Source organism: Podarcis filfolensis (assembly GCF_964270895.1).
Source record: "Podarcis filfolensis genome assembly, chromosome: 5".
Lineage (NCBI taxonomy): Eukaryota > Metazoa > Chordata > Lepidosauria > Squamata > Lacertidae > Podarcis > Podarcis filfolensis.
Window position 1 is genome coordinate 78,184,080 of NC_139608.1, and position 21,950 is coordinate 78,206,029.

The window sequence follows — 21,950 nt, forward strand, 5'->3', positions numbered from 1 at the left end:
AGAAGCATGCTTGATCAGATCAAGTAAGGCAATTTTTCTGTCCTTAATAATTAAATAAATCAGATCAAAAAATGACACTCCTCTGGTGTGCTGGAGTGAGGATGGGGGAAGGAGAATGAGGAATCTTGGAGTCTGATAACCACCACGGACTCATGCAGCAATGGCTCAGGTGATGACATGCCTATTAAAGACAGTGGTGCCCACAAATTGGCCTCTTCAGTTCAGTATGGTTTATCACAACACCTTTAGTATTAGGTTATTTTGAACCTCAGTGGCAAAGTGTCCCATTGCCAATGCAGACAGTGGATATCCTTGTCTCTTTCCACAGATTAATTCAGGCTTCCTCAAACTCAGCCCTCCAGATGTTTTTGGCCTACAACTCCCATGATCCCTAGCTAGCAGGACCAGTGGTCAGGGATGATGGGAACTGTAGTCTCAAAACATCTGGAGGGCCGAGTTTGAGGAAGCCTGGCTTAGTTGATTGGTTAGTTCATTATTTAGTTTAGAGAGAGAGAAACCAGATTGTGTTGACCTCCAGTTCCCATCAACCCCAGCCAGCATGGTCGAATGTGAGGGACAACGGGAGTTGTAGTCCAACAATCACTGGAGGGCCACAGATTCCCCATCCCTCATTTACTTGAGTAGTAATTCAACAGGGATACCATCCACGAATTCATTTGCTACATTTTAAGATAAAACACCAGTTAAATCATTACTTTACTCAATATGAAAACCACCAGTTAACTAATTAAAAGCAATACCCAAAATAGCAACACATTCAGAGGTCTCTTGTTATCCTCGTTATCTGTTTGCCATTATGGTGCACATTCCAAGCCATCGGATATAGATGAGCCATAATTTATTGGTCTCGGATGTAACCAAAACAGATGAGGCTCCCTAGTGGTGCCATTTTGGCTCCCCTCTGCACCTCCCTGAAGGTGACCCCTCTTAAAATGTTAAACTGAATAGTTCAACATAAAGCCTTTTCCATTTGTGATCAGGAATGGCACACACACTTTTCTTCGTACTAAGAGGCAGTACCTATCTTCCTCCTTCAGAGGAAGGTGGAAAACTCTTACCCCCTGCTAGGTTTGTCCCACACTATGATCTAAAGATTCTACTTCATTATGCTTTTCTTAATAGAATAAAGAGATGTCTCTAGATATCTTTTATTGAAAGCCCAAAGCTCAAATCCACAGAATCACACCTCACTGCAGGAACTTCTTAATCATCAGAAATAAATGCAGCAGGTAGTAAGAATGCTAACTGCAAAAAAAACCCCAGTTAATTGATTTCGTTCAAACCAGCCTTGAGCCGTATGCTTAAAAAGCTCTTGAAAGAAACACTAACTGCAAATTCTTTGTTGTTCTGAAATTTGTAATATTGCTAACAAATGAAATCACCTATATTTCTATAATCTCTCCTTCCACCAAGGCATCTTTACATGGTAGGTATCTAAGGAACAGATAGGTACTGCTTGCCAGGATGATACTCTCTAATTATGATCTCCTTTATGAAGGTGAATCTTCTCAAAGCTACCAGCAGAACATGGCTGTGAGTTGTAACTGTTGATTCAAGCCTTATCAGTCAGAGGAATTTGGCCACCCTCCAGGTGCCCGGCTTGAATCCTTGTGACCTCCTGTCTGCGACTCCCGGCAAGATCAAGGGAGGTCTCCAATCGGCGATTCTCCTCAACGTGAAGAAGAACACACCACTCCTCCCCCTCCTCCATTCCCAGGGGGGGGGGAAGAGACAGACAGAAATATATCTACATGTCTTTATTTCTGTCTTTCAGCAGTACAGAGAAACATGTCTGTACCCTCTGATACCCAGCTGCAGAGAGGGAATAACTCCACCCATGTACTTCCAGTACAGGGTCATGTGACACTCTGAGCTAACATCCGGTGCTCAGAGCACATAATAGACTGTTCCTTGTTCCCACGGTACAGTCCCAAAACATCAACATCCTGTTTGGCTTTCCAGCCATCTGGAGCACTCAGCAGCATTGCTCCTTTTTCGTAACAACCTCCCCCAAAAGAATCAATGCATGTTGCGGCAAGCAAAGCGTGATCCAGAGAAGAAAACAAACAGTTGTTATACACATAACACTCCCCTGTTGTTTCCGTTCCACCCTTGGAACTACCCGCCACTGGTTTTCCCAGTGTACCTCTCTGGTTGTCTGGCTTCCAAGGAATGAGTGCATCTGCATTACCTTGGCTAGCAACTCTCTGTTGTGTCTTTGTCTCTGACTTAGACACAGCTCCAACCTGTCCTCGGTTGTTTACAACAGCAACACATGCAACAGCTAAATTAGCATACTCTTCTGAGTACCTTTTGGGTGGTTCACCCTTTGTGACTCTCTCAGACCTGCGTATGAGGTGCTGATCCTCTCTGCTCACTGGTTCTGTCTCAGGACTCTTAGGAGAACCAGTTCCAACAGTAAACAGTGGTTCAACCTTCACCTGTGAAGGTCTATCCAATGTGTGAGATTTCCTCTCAATGACTGTGACAACTGAGCTCTCTGAGCTATCACTGTCACTCTCAGTACCACTGTACTCTGTGAAATCATCATCATCATCCGAATCGTCCTCTGTGGGAAATGTGTGTACTATCACTCTCTCCTTTTCAGGAGCACTCTCTAGAAATTTTGTGAGAATCACCTGACCAGATTCAGACAAAATTACTCTGTAGAGACCCTTTTCATATCCCACAAAAATGCCTCTGGCATTCTTTACTCCACCTGGAGCTTCTGTCCTCACATGAGACCCAAAAACCTTAAAATGGGCAACAGAAGGTTTTCTCTGGAACAGTTTCTCAAAAGGAGAACTTCCCAACTCTTTCGAAACCTTTCTCACCCACGCATGACAAAACGACATGAGTGACTCCGCCCAGAACTCATGTGGCAGATGTGAACTAAGCAATTGCGCATTCATTCCCTTTTGCAATTCTTTGTTCACTTTTACACAGACACCCCTGTTCCACGCTTCCGCTGAAACAGCAATCTTGTGTCTGATCCCCTTCTTCTGCAGGAACCTCTGGAAATCCTGTAAAAGAAAAATCTGCTTCTCATCTGTCAAAAGACAATCAATGTTAGCATCATGCATGTCTTTAACCTTGTCACAAAACTCTTGAAACCTTTCCAAGGCTTCCTGTGGTTTCTTTAACACATAAACCCAGACAAAGTTAGAGAAATGATCCACACACACAAGATAAAATCTTGCATTGCCTCTAGATGGTTCTAGAGGACCAATCACATCAGCATACACCCGCTGAAACGCTCTGTCGACCCTGGCCACTTTCTTGGCGCTCGTTTTGGTCACACCTGCAAGAGAAATCAAGTTAGACTCAGAATTACATTCCATGTAATCACTTTGCTCAAAGTCCAACAAATACAGTCCACCTTTCTGTCTGGCAGAAAGATATAACTCTCCATCTTTGAAGACCTTGCAGCTCTCAGCATCATAGGACAGTTTCAGTCCTTTCTTTGCAATCTGCGAAACACCCAGCAGATTGAACTTCAATTCAGGAACCAAGTAAACATTGTTTATTGTCAAGTTCAGACTCTTAAGATAGACAGTCCCCACGCCGGCCGCTTCCAGCTTCTGACCGTTGGCTTGTTCCACAGCGAAGCTTTGCTTCTTAAACGTCGAAAAGAGTCCTCTGTGTGGGGACATATGAACCGTCGCTGCAGTGTCGATAATAAACGCGTTCCCAACATCTGGCGTGGTTCCTTTCGCCATCAAAGCCCTTGCAGGTTCCACCATAGGCTTGGTATGACCTTTGCCTGACGCCTCAGGCTTTGCTGAGCGGCCCTTCGCTCCTTTCGGCTGGCGTGGCTTCTTGCAGTTCCGCTGAAGATGCCCAGCCTGTCCGCAATTGTAACATCGGACAGCGTTCAAAGCTACAGCATCCTCTCCAGTAGCTACATCAGTGGGGGAATTAGAACTCCGTTCTTCCCTCCCCCTGTCCTTTACTTCCAGTGCAGCATGCCGGCTGTGTTCATCCTGAACCACGGCACTCAGGGGCACTCCCCCCTTCTTGGCATCCATGCTGAACTCAAGTCTGTACTTTCTCTCTCAAGCCTGCTTTCACTTTCAGGCCAGTAAACTCCAAAAGTCACTCGGCTGTTTACTGCTTTTTACAGGCAGGCAAACCTTTTGCTGTTTTTCTGCTTTCTCAGGCAGGCAATTTGCACGCTGTTTTCCACAGCTGCAAAAGGTAGTCAAAACATTCTTTGACGTCGTTGCCCAGCAACCTTCCCCGGGACGGGAATCCTTATCTCACCACAGGAATTTCTGGTATGCAAGCCTTTCTTTCAGAGCTTGTTTTGCCAAACGCAGCTCTCGTGAACCAGAGAATAAATCAATCTGCATTCACACTTTTAGCCCGATATTCAGCATACCTTTTTGGGGCTCCGTTGCTTGGAAAACACCCCCTCTTGGTGCCAGCCGTCTGTTCAGCTTCTGGCTGCAATTGCAGACGTTATCTTCTTTCCTTGGTGCAGAGGATGGCACACAATCCATCAACCTCTCACCTCTCATGCTGATTCCCATGGATCAGATAACCAGCAGCATCTGCTACCATATATTGATTCAAGCCTTATCAGTCAGAGGAATTTGGCCACCCTCCAGGTGCCCGGCTTGAATCCTTGTGACCTCCTGTCTGCGACTCCCGGCAAGATCAAGGGAGGTCTCCAATCGGCGATTCTCCTCAACGTGAAGAAGAACACACCACTCCTCCCCCTCCTCCATTCCCAGGGGGGGGAAAGAGACAGACAGAAATATATCTACATGTCTTTATTTCTGTCTTTCAGCAGTACAGAGAAACATGTCTGTACCCTCTGATACCCAGCTGCAGAGAGGGAATAACTCCACCCATGTACTTCCAGTACAGGGTCATGTGACACTCTGAGCTAACATCCGGTGCTCAGAGCACATAATAGACTGTTCCTTGTTCCCACGGTACAGTCCCAAAACATCAACATCCTGTTTGGCTTTCCAGCCATCTGGAGCACTCAGCAGCATTGCTCCTTTTTCGTAACAACCTCCCCCAAAAGAATCAATGCATGTTGCGGCAAGCAAAGCGTGATCCAGAGAAGAAAACAAACAGTTGTTATACACATAACACTCCCCTGTTGTTTCCGTTCCACCCTTGGAACTACCCGCCACTGGTTTTCCCAGTGTACCTCTCTGGTTGTCTGGCTTCCAAGGAATGAGTGCATCTGCATTACCTTGGCTAGCAACTCTCTGTTGTGTCTTTGTCTCTGACTTAGACACAGCTCCAACCTGTCCTCGGTTGTTTACAACAGCAACACATGCAACAGCTAAATTAGCATACTCTTCTGAGTACCTTTTGGGTGGTTCACCCTTTGTGACTCTCTCAGACCTGCGTATGAGGTGCTGATCCTCTCTGCTCACTGGTTCTGTCTCAGGACTCTTAGGAGAACCAGTTCCAACAGTAAACAGTGGTTCAACCTTCACCTGTGAAGGTCTATCCAATGTGTGAGATTTCCTCTCAATGACTGTGACAACTGAGCTCTCTGAGCTATCACTGTCACTCTCAGTACCACTGTACTCTGTGAAATCATCATCATCATCCGAATCGTCCTCTGTGGGAAATGTGTGTACTATCACTCTCTCCTTTTCAGGAGCACTCTCTAGAAATTTTGTGAGAATCACCTGACCAGATTCAGACAAAATTACTCTGTAGAGACCCTTTTCATATCCCACAAAAATGCCTCTGGCATTCTTTACTCCACCTGGAGCTTCTGTCCTCACATGAGACCCAAAAACCTTAAAATGGGCAACAGAAGGTTTTCTCTGGAACAGTTTCTCAAAAGGAGAACTTCCCAACTCTTTCGAAACCTTTCTCACCCACGCATGACAAAACGACATGAGTGACTCCGCCCAGAACTCATGTGGCAGATGTGAACTAAGCAATTGCGCATTCATTCCCTTTTGCAATTCTTTGTTCACTTTTACACAGACACCCCTGTTCCACGCTTCCGCTGAAACAGCAATCTTGTGTCTGATCCCCTTCTTCTGCAGGAACCTCTGGAAATCCTGTAAAAGAAAAATCTGCTTCTCATCTGTCAAAAGACAATCAATGTTAGCATCATGCATGTCTTTAACCTTGTCACAAAACTCTTGAAACCTTTCCAAGGCTTCCTGTGGTTTCTTTAACACATAAACCCAGACAAAGTTAGAGAAATGATCCACACACACAAGATAAAATCTTGCATTGCCTCTAGATGGTTCTAGAGGACCAATCACATCAGCATACACCCGCTGAAACGCTCTGTCGACCCTGGCCACTTTCTTGGCGCTCGTTTTGGTCACACCTGCAAGAGAAATCAAGTTAGACTCAGAATTACATTCCATGTAATCACTTTGCTCAAAGTCCAACAAATACAGTCCACCTTTCTGTCTGGCAGAAAGATATAACTCTCCATCTTTGAAGACCTTGCAGCTCTCAGCATCATAGGACAGTTTCAGTCCTTTCTTTGCAATCTGCGAAACACCCAGCAGATTGAACTTCAATTCAGGAACCAAGTAAACATTGTTTATTGTCAAGTTCAGACTCTTAAGATAGACAGTCCCCACGCCGGCCGCTTCCAGCTTCTGACCGTTGGCTTGTTCCACAGCGAAGCTTTGCTTCTTAAACGTCGAAAAGAGTCCTCTGTGTGGGGACATATGAACCGTCGCTGCAGTGTCGATAATAAACGCGTTCCCAACATCTGGCGTGGTTCCTTTCGCCATCAAAGCCCTTGCAGGTTCCACCATAGGCTTGGTATGACCTTTGCCTGACGCCTCAGGCTTTGCTGAGCGGCCCTTCGCTCCTTTCGGCTGGCGTGGCTTCTTGCAGTTCCGCTGAAGATGCCCAGCCTGTCCGCAATTGTAACATCGGACAGCGTTCAAAGCTACAGCATCCTCTCCAGTAGCTACATCAGTGGGGGAATTAGAACTCCGTTCTTCCCTCCCCCTGTCCTTTACTTCCAGTGCAGCATGCCGGCTGTGTTCATCCTGAACCACGGCACTCAGGGGCACTCCCCCCTTCTTGGCATCCATGCTGAACTCAAGTCTGTACTTTCTCTCTCAAGCCTGCTTTCACTTTCAGGCCAGTAAACTCCAAAAGTCACTCGGCTGTTTACTGCTTTTTACAGGCAGGCAAACCTTTTGCTGTTTTTCTGCTTTCTCAGGCAGGCAATTTGCACGCTGTTTTCCACAGCTGCAAAAGGTAGTCAAAACATTCTTTGACGTCGTTGCCCAGCAACCTTCCCCGGGACGGGAATCCTTATCTCACCACAGGAATTTCTGGTATGCAAGCCTTTCTTTCAGAGCTTGTTTTGCCAAACGCAGCTCTCGTGAACCAGAGAATAAATCAATCTGCATTCACACTTTTAGCCCGATATTCAGCATACCTTTTTGGGGCTCCGTTGCTTGGAAAACACCCCCTCTTGGTGCCAGCCGTCTGTTCAGCTTCTGGCTGCAATTGCAGACGTTATCTTCTTTCCTTGGTGCAGAGGATGGCACACAATCCATCAACCTCTCACCTCTCATGCTGATTCCCATGGATCAGATAACCAGCAGCATCTGCTACCATATATTGATTCAAGCCTTATCAGTCAGAGGAATTTGGCCACCCTCCAGGTGCCCGGCTTGAATCCTTGTGACCTCCTGTCTGCGACTCCCGGCAAGATCAAGAGAGGTCTCCAATCGGCGATTCTCCTCAACGTGAAGAAGAACACACCACTCCTCCCCCTCCTCCATTCCCAGGGGGGGGAAAGAGACAGACAGAAATATATCTACATGTCTTTATTTCTGTCTTTCAGCAGTACAGAGAAACATGTCTGTACCCTCTGATACCCAGCTGCAGAGAGGGAATAACTCCACCCATGTACTTCCAGTACAGGGTCATGTGACACTCTGAGCTAACATCCGGTGCTCAGAGCACATAATAGACTGTTCCTTGTTCCCACGGTACAGTCCCAAAACATCAACATCCTGTTTGGCTTTCCAGCCATCTGGAGCACTCAGCAGCATTGCTCCTTTTTCGTAACAGTAACTAATACCCGCTGAAACATACTGGAACACTGAACAGCAGTAGCAAAGAATCCTGGATAGAATGAGGCACAAATGGCCTCTCAACATTATCTTGTGGGCAGAAAAATAGCGTGGAAGGGAGACATTTCAACAATTTCTCCAGAGGGAGGAGAAATTCTCTAAGAATTTCTCAGGGGTGGGGCTCACCACTGAGGAGTGGCAAGAACACAGCTTCCCCTTGCCATCTCTCCCTTTAAAGTTTTGTTTTGTTTTGCTGCTTCTGCAAAAGGCCCCTGAGGTTATGCTGGCAGCCCAGCCACCATTTTGTATCCCCAACAAAACCCTGAACCTAATGTCATTCTAAGGCAGTGTGTGTGTGTGTGTGAAATGGCAGCTGCCCCAAAAGAAATAGTGGTGAATATTCAGAGAAAGTTCTGGAAGTAGATTTTTCCTTCAGAGTGGTGGTGGTGAGAAAAAGAAAACACTTAGGAAGGCATATTTCTGTCTAACTCAGACAACAATAGGACATAAAAAAAGCTGGTAAGAATACCTACAGTGACCTGGGACCCCCAGCAGTGGGGGACTTTGGGCTTTCAAATTTCAGCGGCACCCAGTGTGAAGCCAAAATTTGGTGCTCCCTCCCACCTCTGGCCTTCTGTTGTAAGTTAATGTTGTGGCACCCTTCCGGCAGTACCCTCTTGCCAGTGTGGTGTGGTGTAGTGGTTAGGAGCGGTAGACTCGTAATCTGGGGAACCAGGTTCGCGACTCCGCTCCTCCACATGCAGCTGCTGGGTGACCTTGGGCTAGTCACACTTCTCTGAAGTCTCTCAGCCCCACTCACCTCACAGAGTGTTTGTTGTGGGGGAGGAAGGGAAAGGAGAATGTTAGCCGCTTTGAGACTCCTTCGGGTAGTGATAAAGTGGGATATCAAATCCAAACTCTTCTTCTTCTTCTTGCCTTGGCACCCAGTGTGGGCAAACCGGCCACGCTCCCCTAAATGCGCCTCTGCCCACAGAATGGCTTTACAATGTAGTCCACAATCATGGAGGTGTGTTGAGAAGGGGCCAGTGTTGCAAGGCCAGCACTTGCAGCCAGAGAACTTGGCAGACCAGGTAAGGTGACTTCACACCATTACCACTTACCAGCATTGCTTCTTTGCTGCTCCTTCGGGAAGAGACAGGGTAGCCAGCTGTGAAATGTCAAGTCTGGTGAGAAGCCCCGCTTCCAAAACCGGAAGCTGCATTTTTAAAAAGCAGGCTGTTATAATCCACTGAAATGCAGCTGTACTAGCAGCAAATGTTGGGACAGCATCCCTCTGTACACACCTCTCTGCAAAGGCAAGGTGCACTGTTAAGTCATTTTGGTAGCTGAGGCAGAAAAGCCATTTCTTCTCCTCTCTGGCAGGAAAACAGAACAATAAATTAAATAACTAGAAAATTGCTGCCCTTCTGTGACACCCCAAATCAGCTATCTTTGTTGGCTGCCTCACTCTGGCTGATAATCGGCTAGCCTTGCCTAAAATCTATCCTATTTTTTTAAAAACTTTTATTTGGAATTTGTGATTGATGAGTATTTAGCATGGATTGTAACACCTCACTGCAACCTTGCATCGATACTATGCTATAACCAGGGCTCTTTTTTCCCTGCTGCTGCTGCTTCCTCTTCTTCTTCTTCTTCTTCTTCTTCTTCTTCTTCTTCTTCTTCTTCTTCTTCTTCTCATTACCTGTTATTTTCAGAAGGTAGCATTATAATTCTTTGGTTTTCCAAAAGCAGTTTCTGTGCTTCTTCATCAAATGTAGACTTACCAAACTAAATGTTGTCCAGTCATATATTTTTAAGACCCCTCACTGAAGAAATTTGCAAAAATTAAGTTTCACCCATAAAATTATAAAGCCCTAATGAGGCATACTTAATTCCTCCCTCTCAAAGCCTTCCCCCTTTCAGTTTCTGTATGGTGAATAAACAACAGCATGTGTCCCATAGTCTGTGTTTGCTGCCACCAGCGCAGTTCTATTCTCAAGCATCTGTTTCCTGGATAGTTACTGCAAATATAGATTCCATTAGTGTATTGTGAAGTCAGGACGCTAGGGCTGTCTACATAAGGAATGAATACACAGTTTGTTCTACATACAACCACATAGTAGGTGAACAACAGCTACACAATTCTTCCCTTTGAACTACTGAAAACCTGGGATGCATTTTTCTGAACTTCAGATGTGCAGAAAACAAAGAAAAGCTCTCCCAAAGATGTCATTCTAGCATGAAACATAAATCAAATCTTGCCCTTATTTATTTAGGCCTGTTTGCTGAGTTAGAATTTAATAGCTTTTGAGTGACAGAGAGCATTACTGTCTACCACTCATGAAATCTATCTGATCAAGATTCGTGAGCAGACAGTTTTTATTTATAACCTGTTGCTTCTGCATCACTTATTTTTAAGCTTTGAGGATTCCAATATGCTTTGGAAATACCTTTAGCAATGCATGCACACCACTCCTAATTCAGCTAGGACAACACTGAAATAAATGTTGTGGAATGTGGTGCAGACCACTTCCCTCTGTCATGAAATATTCCCTGGTGTGATCATGACCTTCAGCATGAATTGCAAATCATGTGGAGGACCAATTCATGTGATTTGGTATTTACCAGAAACTATATATGTCCACTGCATTGTGGAGGGCCCACTCTCCTCCTCCAGCACACCATTTCAGTTGACTGCAGAAACCAGGCAGTCTTCAGAAAAATGAGGCTACTGTAAGGCTCACCCAAATGACTGCTTTCTTGATGACACTCACTAAAGGCTAATGAGATCTGAGAGACCAGCCAATTGTTCTTCATTAACCTGAGCCAGTTATTCATTTCTATTAGGTCTGCACACTTTCATTTGTTTAATCTGTAGATTAATCAACCAAAGGTTTAGTTGATTACTTGGTGGAGCTGAGGCACAAGGGCAACACTTCTTTATTTTTTAGCCTTTGGAGGTTCTGCTGTGTTTATTTAATAAGGAAAGAGAAAGAAAATATTAAAGAGAGCCTTTCCTTCTAATAATGAGCATAGCTTCTATTTACTGGGGCTAGTTTTTCCTAGCCACTGACCTAGGAGTAAGCCCTGATGAACTTAATGGCCTTAGTACTGAGTAGACACTCGTAGATCACACAGCAAATTGTAAGTTCACTCAAACTAGCTTCATTAACTCAAAAAGAGACCTATAGAAGTTGCAACATGCACATTTATTTAATTGATTCAAAGAAGAATGATCAACTAAGATTCTTAAATCAGTGGACAGACTCAGTAACTATTTCAGTTTATCTGGGGAGATCAGCACAAGGATGCTTGAAAGATATGTTTTCCTCTCATCTGCTGGTAATGTGTCCTGACATAATAACAGCATGTAGACTCCTGGGCCATAGTATAGTATATTTGTGCTGAAAAAAACATGCCAAAACTGAGTGAAGGTCTTGTGGCATCCCTGTGCGCAGTGACCATAGAGCTCAGCTACAAAGATACAAAGCCCCACTTGAAACTTTCTTTCCTCCATTGCTTTTCCCAATGTACATTTAAAATAATAACCTATACACAAGTGGACCAGGTGATGTAGTGATGGACTACTGGATTACTGATATACTGATGGTCACATTTTCTTTCTTCTTTTGGTGCATGCGAGTTGAAATTTCAAAAAAAAACTATATTTAATAGACACTATTTTTAAGCAAAAGGAGCTCAATGACAAGCAAATAATTTGCAATGTAAGATTTAGTATTCAGAGGCATAATTGGGGAATATATTATATTGTCAACATTTAGCTATGATAATCAACTTTAATCATCCCAGTGTCGAAAAACCTCGAGCTTTTACATTCATTTGAAAATAATTTATTCTAATATATTTTGTATTCATGCAGATAAGCTAGTACAAAAGTTCTTTTTTTAAAAAAGGTAACCTGAAAAAGAAGTAGATCTAAACCCAGTAAGGAACATGGTATGTTCGGAAGCAGTCCTGAGATGTTGGGGCCTGTGTTGAAGGAGAAGGCACAAGATAATTCTAAGTATGTGTCAGAACAAAAGCCACGTTCAACCATCTATCTGAAAATACAATGTTTAAAAGTGGGGCAAGGGCACATTACCAGCACACCAGGAAGACAAAAAATGTGGATAAATAGGTTATATTTATTAAATATGACAACTTGAGGATTTACAAGACCAATTAAGTAGTCAGATTCAACCAAGTGTGGGGCGGAACAAGCTTAAATAGCCTGTCACCACCTCTCCCCATTGGGCGAAAGCACCCATCAAACCACAATGTTTCCCCCATGGGAGATACCACTTTTCCTCTTCTTCCAGGGGAGGAGGGGTGTGGCAATTTTGTTTCCTCCAAAAATGGTGAGAACGGCATACGCATGGTTTGGCGCCAACACATCTATCCCTTTGTGGGTAATTGCTGATATTCTCATGAACATCAGTAGGACCCTCCACTTGATCAGGGAAGACCCTGCTTTATCAGCTTACTAATCTCCTAGAGGGCTCTACTCATGTTCAAGTGAATGTAAGTGAAAACCTCATGCAGACATTTCCTGCTCAACAAAGGTAGGGATAGAGGAGGAGTCCATTTTAAATTGATTTACGCAATGAATCTGGTGCTCCTGAACCAATTGAGCTTTGCCTGCATCAGACTATCTCTTGCATCTAACAGCTGCTTGTGTCCAAGCCGTTTGTGCATTGTCTGAAATGCAAAATTGTAGGAAAAATACGTGTGTGTGTGAGAGAGAGAGAGAGAGAGAGAGATACAGTAAATGGGTCAAGCTGCATGCACTACTATATCTCTGCAGCATACAGTGGTACCTTGTTTCTCAAACTTAATCTGTTCTGGAAGTCCATTCCAAATCCAAAGCGTTCCAAAACCAAGGCGCACTTTCCCATAGAAAGTAATGCAAAAAGGATTAATCCGTTCCTGACTTTTAAAAACAATCCCTGAAACAGCAATTAAACATGAATTTTATTATCTAACGAGACTATTGATCCATAAAATGAAAGCAATAAACAATGTACTGCAGTCACACAATCAACCAATCAGTAGCTGAACTGGGTTCCACACAGTCACAAAAACAAACTAACCAAAAAAGCCTCAAAAACAAAAACGCAAAATAAATAGCAAAAACAGGCATCCCTCAGCGTAACACTCAACATGGAAGCATGGCACTCAAATTGGAAGTGTAACACTCAAAACCGAGCACGTTCAGCTTCCGAAAAAAGTTTGCAAACCAGAACACTTGCTTCTGGGCCTGCAGTGTTTGTGTTCCAAGTTGTTTGAGTACCAAGGCCTTTGAGAACCAAGGTACCACTGTACTTTTATAATAATCGATACAAAAGCATCTTATATGGTTATATGTATTATGGTATCTGTTTATGTGTTACATTAGAAAACCTAGAGTGTGCATGTATCTACTATGCATATTATGCCATATGTGTGGTATTGCATATAATGTATGAGAATTGTTTGCATTTTTAGCAGAAATGATTAAAAAAAATCACTTCTCATCAGGAATTAGAAAATATATATATCAATGTGGATGATCTGAACATTTAGATTTCAGAAAATTTGGGAAGTCAGAGACCTTGTTTTTAAATATTATGTCTTCAGGATAGTTCAGAGCACGAGACTCTTAATCTCAGGGTTGTGGGTTTGAGCTCTAAATTGGATAAAGTTGCATTGCAGGGGGGTTGGACTAGATTATTCTCATAGTTCCTTACTCTACAATTCTATTATTGTATGATTCTTGGTGAATACCTCAGGACAGCCAGTGGTTAAGTTTGTCACATTTTCTGGACATAATAAACAATCTCAGAACGGGCTGGAGATTTTCTGGCTAAAACAATTATAGTCAATACCCCTAAACATTTTGTGAATCTTACGGGAGAAGAAACTAAAAAAAAATAGTTTCTTCTCTAGCATGGTGAATCATGAGTTCCGTTGCTACCCCCGATGACAGCCTCATTTCCTGTCATGGTGTTTCCTGAGTCTCACATGGAAGCGAGTATTTAATATGTGAAGTAGGAGTTGGAATCTAGCACAGTGATTGGTCAGCTTCGTTGTTACCACCTCCAATGGCAACTTCATTTCCTTTCCCAGTGATTTTCTTGAGTCAAAATGAGAGTACCTCTAACTTTTAAAAAAGAAAAAGAAAAAAAGCACTGAAGAAGACTTGGTGCAAGAATTACTCTCATCAGAACTGCTCTGGTGGAATGTGTCTGGTAGGATGAAAGGGCAGGCCTGGGGAATTTGGCTGGCCTGTAAGCCTTCATTTGGACCCAGACCTTCAAGCGAGCAATGTCCTCACGAGCCTGTTGCTCTTCAATGCTATTATCTAGTCAGCCTGAATTCTGCCCAACGCTACTTGGAGCTGTCCATGGTTCTGCTTCCTTCCCTGAACACTTGCCTTGCCTTCCTGCTCTTCCATGCATACTGACCAAGTCTGACCCAGGCATCTGTCTCACAGCCATTAAGACCATAACTCACAGGTAGATCACATGCAGAAGATTCCACATTCAATTCTAAGCACCACCATTATCTGTATCAGTTGGAATCTATCTTCCTTGGCTAGTGCAGTGACTCAAGACCAGGCTGCAACTTCGGCATAACCTAACATTGATATGATTGCCATTTTGCCCCATCCTAGGCACTTAGTTACTGGTGTCACTGTTCTCAGAGCGTGTTCCCACATCTATGGGCATCTCATTTGATTTCGCCATATATGGCTACAGTGAACTTGAAACGTGAGAAATGGAAATAGATTGTACACGAGGCGATGCAGAGTTCTACCTCAGATGTTTGATCTAGGATGGACCATTCACTCATTTAGGTTGTCACAGGATGTTGTAGTTGTCAGCTGATAAATGTGCAGTGTGGAGCAGCCCTCAGGACTGGGCTGTTCACTCCCAGTATAAGTGTTTTACCAGGCAGATCACAAACAGAAAAAAGGTGCTGCTGGTGAGCTTTTTAAATAAAACAGATGGAAACCACTAAATTACTTTAATCAGGCGATTGGCTTCTTTTGTTCTGTGTCATGGTTACCAAACCAGGAGGTTTGAAAAAATTATTTTTTCTAATGCATATTTTAATATTCTCAAATGGAACCTTTGCTACTCCATCATGGTAGAAGCGCAATAATGATCAAGACACATGGCATTATTAGCAGAATTAATGACCACCTGAGGTTAATGGCCCAAAGCAAAAGCCTCCAGCCATCAACTGTCTCAGCTGTCCATTAATCCCTGGGAAACGGTCTGTGCATTCATCAGTATTGCTCAATTGAAAGGTGAAGTTTCTCTGTTTGATTTGCCTTTTCATAAAATAAAAGCACTCTAGTTTTGTCATGTAATCACTTCTACATTGATTACCCGGGGGGGGGGGGGGGAGAAGGTCGTCAAAATTTGCCTATTTAATCACTGAATCCACATTAAATATTTGTTATAAATATTGCCTTCCAATGCCTAGTGCATTATAATAGTACACCAATGAATGTGTGGACATTGATTAAAACATCGAAGTTATACAACTATATGTTGCCTGTTGTCTCCCTCTCCTAAATCTCACATGCTTGATTTTGGACTTTCCAGAATATATTTAGAAATTCAGTCCATCTTTAATGTATTGGTGATATTGGACAGTTAAAACCGAGGAGAAAAATATACTGATTCTTTTTTTCCCCCTTTTTTTTACGTGACCTAATATGAATTCAGTTGAAATGTTGGTACATGAAAAAAGCAATACCTGATGACTGACCAAATTACTAGCAAATATAGGTTGCATTCTACAGTCACAAATATGCTTCCAGCTGCTGCTGACATTTTGGAAGGTGGTGTCAGGGTGAGGGGAAATTCCCACTTTCTTTTTTTCTAGTAGTGTGGGTTAGGAAATGTCAGCTTTCCACCTCTTATGGGAGTTATAAACATTGTTTATTATGCCCACCATCAGCAAAGCCCAGTGTGTAGGCAGGCAGGCAGGCAGATGCTACAATTGTTCATACAGAGAACAAGGTGAGCCAGAGTAATTTTTGCAGCAAGCTTCTGCGCTCCCACGATGTTTCTGATCTAGGGGTGAATGGAACCCCCTGATAAAGTCTGATAAGCTTTATCAAAAGTCTTACGCTTTCCCTTGAAAGGTATTTCTCCTTTGCAGAAACCTCCAAATCCAGCCGACTGCTTGTGACATCCTCCAGATGGCTTTGCAGGGCAGGCAAAATGGGGAGGGGTGGTCAGTCTAATTAGGCTTGTGGGCCTTCCCCAATGCTGGTTTAGATGATGCTTAGGAATATTTCCTCTTCAGGAGAAATTCCGATGCTCTGAAGACATTGTGTCTTGGTTGGGCCAGGGCTTTCAGACAAGGCCTCCCATTTCCTTCAAACATCCAGTATGTGAAGGTGCAGAGACCCTCGGGAGAGGGCCGCTGGGGCTGTGGTGACCCAGTTATGAATGCCTTTTTTCAGGGAAGCTGGCCTGAAACCAACAATATTATCCTTTAGGCACCAGGTGAAATCCTCTCTGTTTTGAAAGCATCTCTGTGCTTCTGTTTGCTGTGGTTTATTTTCCGTGCTTTGTTAGGGCTGTTGCTGTTGTTTTTAAAAATGGCTGTATTATTAAAAACGTTTTTATTACAGTCTGCGTTTCATTAGTTGCTACACTGCGGATCATTTTGTATTGTTCCTTTTAATGGGTGCGCGTATTTAAAGGGATGATATGATACGTTGTTATGTTTTGTTCTAGAATTGTACGCTGCCTTGTGAGGGCTGTTTTGCAGCTGAGAAAAGCTTTCTATTAAATAAATAATTCCACAAATAAACTATTACTGGGAACCAGACTAGAAACAATTCTGGACGTAGGGTGGCATATAAATATTTTAAATAAAGGACTCCTCCGTCTTACCCAACTTTCTGGCATCTATGTTACTTTCAACAGGAGCAGAAATAGAACCAATTTTGGAGTGACAGAGAGAGGTGGGGGAAAACACCCCAGGCAAGTAGTTTCCCCCTTCACTAACCCCTTATGAATTCATTGAAGGAAAGGCCCGTATCACACATTAGAAATTCAATTTGCTCCTTTAGCGACCTTCCCAATGGCACGTTGCCATTGTGCAGTCCATATTGTAAATTTATGGGTCTCAGGGATGAAGATGCTGCCTCATGTTGTGGGACTGCAGCCCCCAGTATGACCATTGGCTGATTGGTGTAAGAGATAAATAAGTAGTGGATTTATCTGAAGCTCTCCAGAAAATGTGTTCTGTGGCCAACCTTTCATGTTTTGCACTGTGCAATACATTATAAAGTGAATGCCTATTTCAGCGCCTTTATATTTAATAGACTTTATTGTAGACATGACAGGCTGCCCCTTCTACCACTTTCTCTGGCTACACTAATGAAATCAAAGCCTTCAGAAATATTAAAACTGAAACACTGAGGGTCTCATATAGTTATGTCACAGAATGTCAGTGCTTTAAATGGGATGTGTATTTCATGTCTCGTACTGCATTCTGCTAGTGAAATATCAGTTAATTATACCTGTGCAGAAAGTAGATCACCCTGCCCCCCACTTCGTAGCTGCCAGATGGTGTTGAGCAGATTTAGTTGCTTCACAGAGCAGCTGAATTTTAACCAGGTAATTCTGATGTTAGAAACAGCAATTGTACCTCAGGTCTGTGTTTGGCACTTCCAGCCTACAGTGCAATAATGAAATGTTTGAGTAACAATTGTTACCTTGCCTTAATACTTGTGTAACCATTGTTCCTTTTATTGGGAATGGTGATAATTTCCATAAGAAAAAAGATCTTCCCCCTTTCCTCACCTGTTTTGCACAATCTTCTATCATTTCATCTGGGACTCTTCCTTTTCCTTCTGAATTGATTTGTTGGCATCGCTGAAGAGAAACTGAGAGGTGAAAGTATCTGATAGCAGTTGGCGGTCCTGCAAGTCTTCAGCCAGTATTGTTTCTCTTTGAAACTGTATGCAGAAATATCACTGTCTTTCCTAGCTTTAGAGTGTCACCAGAGTCTTTGTGATGTCAGCAGCCATTCCACCAATCCCCACGCTCATCTCAGTCCTATTTGCATGACTTGCAACTAACAGATTTCACACTTCAGAAAGGCACAGCCTTCCTTGACCCTGTAAGCAGAAGTTCATGGAAGGGGAAATGTTGCCATATAGACGTGAACAGAAGTTGGCACATATTTCCCCATTTGGTAGCTTTTCACTAGCATGGATTAAGCTGGTCGCTTCATGTGTGTTCATGCTTCTTAGCATGAAGCTGGAGCCACAGCATTCGCTCTGTATATGTATTTCTAGGGGTAGACTAAAACAGCTTCCCAACCCTGTTCATCACCCAGTTTTGCAGGGACTGCAATATAGACAGGAACTGATCACCTGCCATCAGTGGTGGGTGGTGCTCATTGGGATTGACAGGGCAGAAAACAAGGAGACCAACGGTTGGTGGTGCCAGAGCCAATGAGGCAGTAGACAAGTAGGGGCAGTACTATTTTTCTAGGAAAAGAGGTGCTTAAACTCACCATGAATGCCTCCTTTGTTCTGGGAGCCAGTGTGGTGTAGTGGTTAAGAGAGGTAGTCTCGTAATCTGGGGAACCGGGTTCGCGTCCCCGCTCCTCCACATGCAGCTGCTGAGTGACCTTGGGCTAGTCACACTTCTCTGAAGTCTCTCAGCCCCACTCACATCACAGAGTGTTTGTTGTGGGGGAGGAAGGAAAAGGAGAATGTTAGCCGCTTTGAGACTCCTTCGGGTAGTGATAAAGCGGGATATCAAATCCAAACTCTTCTTCTCCTCCTCCTCCTCCTCCTCTTATAATGGCAATGCTGCCCACCTGAGAGGTGCCAGAACTGAGTTCCAGTAAGTTCTGGCTGCTGACATCACAAAGACTCTGGGATGCATTCTAAAGTGCTCCACTCAGGATGGGGGTTGGCTGAGGATAGACTGGAGTCGGTGGGGCAATTCCCCATTTGCCCTATTCATCTATCCTTCACTGCTTCCAGAAATTTTATGGGTTAAAAACCAGGCCAATGTGGCGTGACTTACAAGACTGTTTTTGTTTCCAAAGGGCTGTGAAGTTGAGATAACTTTTTTCCCTAACAGAAGCTGTGGGGAACATTTATTTCTTAATGTGCTGCAGGCAAAAAGAAATTAGCCAGGGCCTGAGGACTGAAAGGGAACCCAAAAAATATCTTATAACCACTTATCATTTCACCTTAAAGAGCTCTTTTAGTTGCTCAGTTCCCTGCCCAGACACTATGGCAGAATTTGTTCCATAGTGACTCAAGGGGGGAAATGTCACATTGTGAGTCATCAGTGCCATTTAAAGAAACATCTACGTTTTCCTGTGGGGCTTATCCTTATTACTTGACCTCAACCTGCTTATGTAAGAAGACAGCCTGATAAGAGGTATAATACTCTTGCCTAACTAGGGTCTCTTTAAAGAAAAATAGCTAGGTGTTTGAGTTAAGCCCTCTGCAGTGAGGAATATAGGCAACCCAAACTTCCAAATATACTCTTTATGGGACAAGAGAAATGCCTGCACTTGTGGATGGTTATAAACAAAGAAATCTATAGTAAAGTACATGCTATAATGTTCTCCTTGCAATGGCTCAGCTCCATTAATCCAGGTCTCCACTAGAATTGGCGCAGGTAGCAGCCTTTATTATTTGGAACCACATTTGATCGATTATAATCAGAACTTTGTAGTAAGGGGTCACAACTGTGGTCAAAAACAGCAACCCAGTTAAGGACTTTGATCTATTTTATCAATCCAGCAAACCAGTCATCAGCTCCTTGTTATTTTCAATTCATTTTTATAAATAATTTTTTTATATATATAAATAAATTCATCTGGCAGCCCCACACCTGTCTCCCAAAATATCCCCATGCACCTTGTCCTGCTTTTAACAACCTTCACCCAGATCCCATTCTAAACTTCACTATGACCATCACATTCCTCTATTACAGTTTGGGGAGTAGCCATTGTTGACAGCCTGCCTATGATTCTGTGCTGCTATAGCCTGCTCTGGAGGAATAATAAGCCCTGCAGGTTATAGGTGTTGCTCCTCGAATATGATTATTTTTGCCATCACCAGGCAAGTGAGTTTTAAGTGCATTACGCAAATGTGACACTAGTTGGCAATGATGAGCTCATGGCAAATTCAATATTTTTTCAAAACGCTTTTTTAAAAAAAGCATTTTCACAGTGTTTGTTTTTTTTAGAAATACGTGTCTAGATTCCATCTGTACAGTATCATGTGGGAGTAATAAAAGCCCCATGTTCCTAAATGTTCTCTAAGTATTTTTGCTCTAATTTCTCTTGTCCATTATATAATTTCTGCTCTTTCTGTTGGGATGCAATTGGGTCTCTGGAATGCACGTTTCTTGAAGGGTTCAGATGACGCTCCCTACCTACTGAAGGAATGCATGGGGATTCTTGCAGGGCCACATGGACCCATCCTACCCCTTGCCACTGCCTCATCCATCTGCACATTAGGCCAGCGTCTGAAGGAATTCTAAGTGCATACACATGTTCATGCACAGAGCTGCTGCATAGCCTTCTATGATAGCTCTCAATGCACATGCATAACTGCACGTCCTAGCAGAATGCGCCATTGGCAGGGTGTGTAGCTACCATGTGCATCAGTAGCAGAGGACAGCACTACCCCCCCCCACTGCCCCACAACCAAATTTCACCCCTAGAATTTTGAAGTTCAAAAAATTGCCTGGTCTGTTTTCATGAATTATTTTTTTAATGTTCTTCTAGTTCAATGGGAATACAAGAGGAGTACAAAAGAGGGAAAATCAAGGCTTTGCTTTCTCCGCTCAGGGGTTTTGTGCTGGTATATGTTTGATCCCCTACCTGCTGTCTGAAGTGGTACAGTCCTGCAATACTTGCATCCTGCATGGCTGTTGATCGCATAGTCTAGGCCTAAGAAACCTAGATAAACTGGTATAACTCTAATTCTAACTCCATGCCTTTCATTAACACAATCACTCCATGGTTTACTAACCTGTGCATAATGGATTTATTAAGGCAGTCAAGATAAAATGAACTTCTGTGGTTGCAATTTAATTAGGATGTGCGTGTGTGTTTCATTGTTAGCATATTCTTAACCAAATCAGGCCTTGGAGCATGTTTCAAATAAAATATACACACAATAAACAACTGGAGATTTTTCATCTCTTCAATGAATAAATTCATTGCTAATGGAAGGCAAAGACCGAATAAATCATTCCTTAATTTAACCTTTTCACTCTGGATAAGATCAGCTAAGCTGTCACCTCCCACTTATAAGACTACATCAAGTGCAATGTGCAGCTGTTCTGAATTGTTTACCACTTGATGAAGAAAAGTATACAAAATCCTTGAAAAACAGCCAGCTTTGCATGGGAAAACAGTATGGCTGCAGTACTGAGGAAAAGAAGAGGGGGGGGGGGAAATCCCCAATATATAATTTAAAAAAAAAGAATTTGTAGGCTGATAAGGCATCATCATGCAGCAATGGTTACTATAATCAGTTTTGACCTGAATAAAGAACTGTGTATGATTTAGATGTGGATTTAAGGCACCCCTCGCTTCTTGTGCTTCTGTTATAAATCATTGTTGTGGTGCCCCCTGTGGTACTGGTGCCCAGTGCAGCTGAACCAGTCATGCTACCTGCATGCAAGGCCCAGAATGCACAGTGCAATGAACAGTCTCCGCTCTATGTTCCAATCCTCTTTGTCATACAGTGTGACAAATGTGTTTCCCCCCCCATCTTATTTTATAGGAGGGCAACTGAGTGACAGTGACTTGCTGACGATCACCCAATTTGTCCACGCTGCTAATATGTGAACACTGTCTCAAACTAAAGTTGGACTTTGATACCATATATAT

The 21,950-nt window shown here is 43.2% G+C and overlaps 1 long non-coding RNA gene across 1 annotated transcript; it reads right to left on the reverse strand.

Moving 5' to 3' along the window:
- Positions 1-16,160: 16,160 nt before the first annotated feature.
- On the reverse strand, positions 16,161-18,923 carry LOC310763048. The gene is made up of 3 exons (XR_014548429.1): positions 18,594-18,923; positions 17,876-18,192; positions 16,161-17,747 (listed from the first exon to the last, which is right to left on the reverse strand). It is a non-coding gene; the product is annotated as an uncharacterized lncRNA (long non-coding RNA).
- Positions 18,924-21,950: the final 3,027 nt, after the last annotated feature.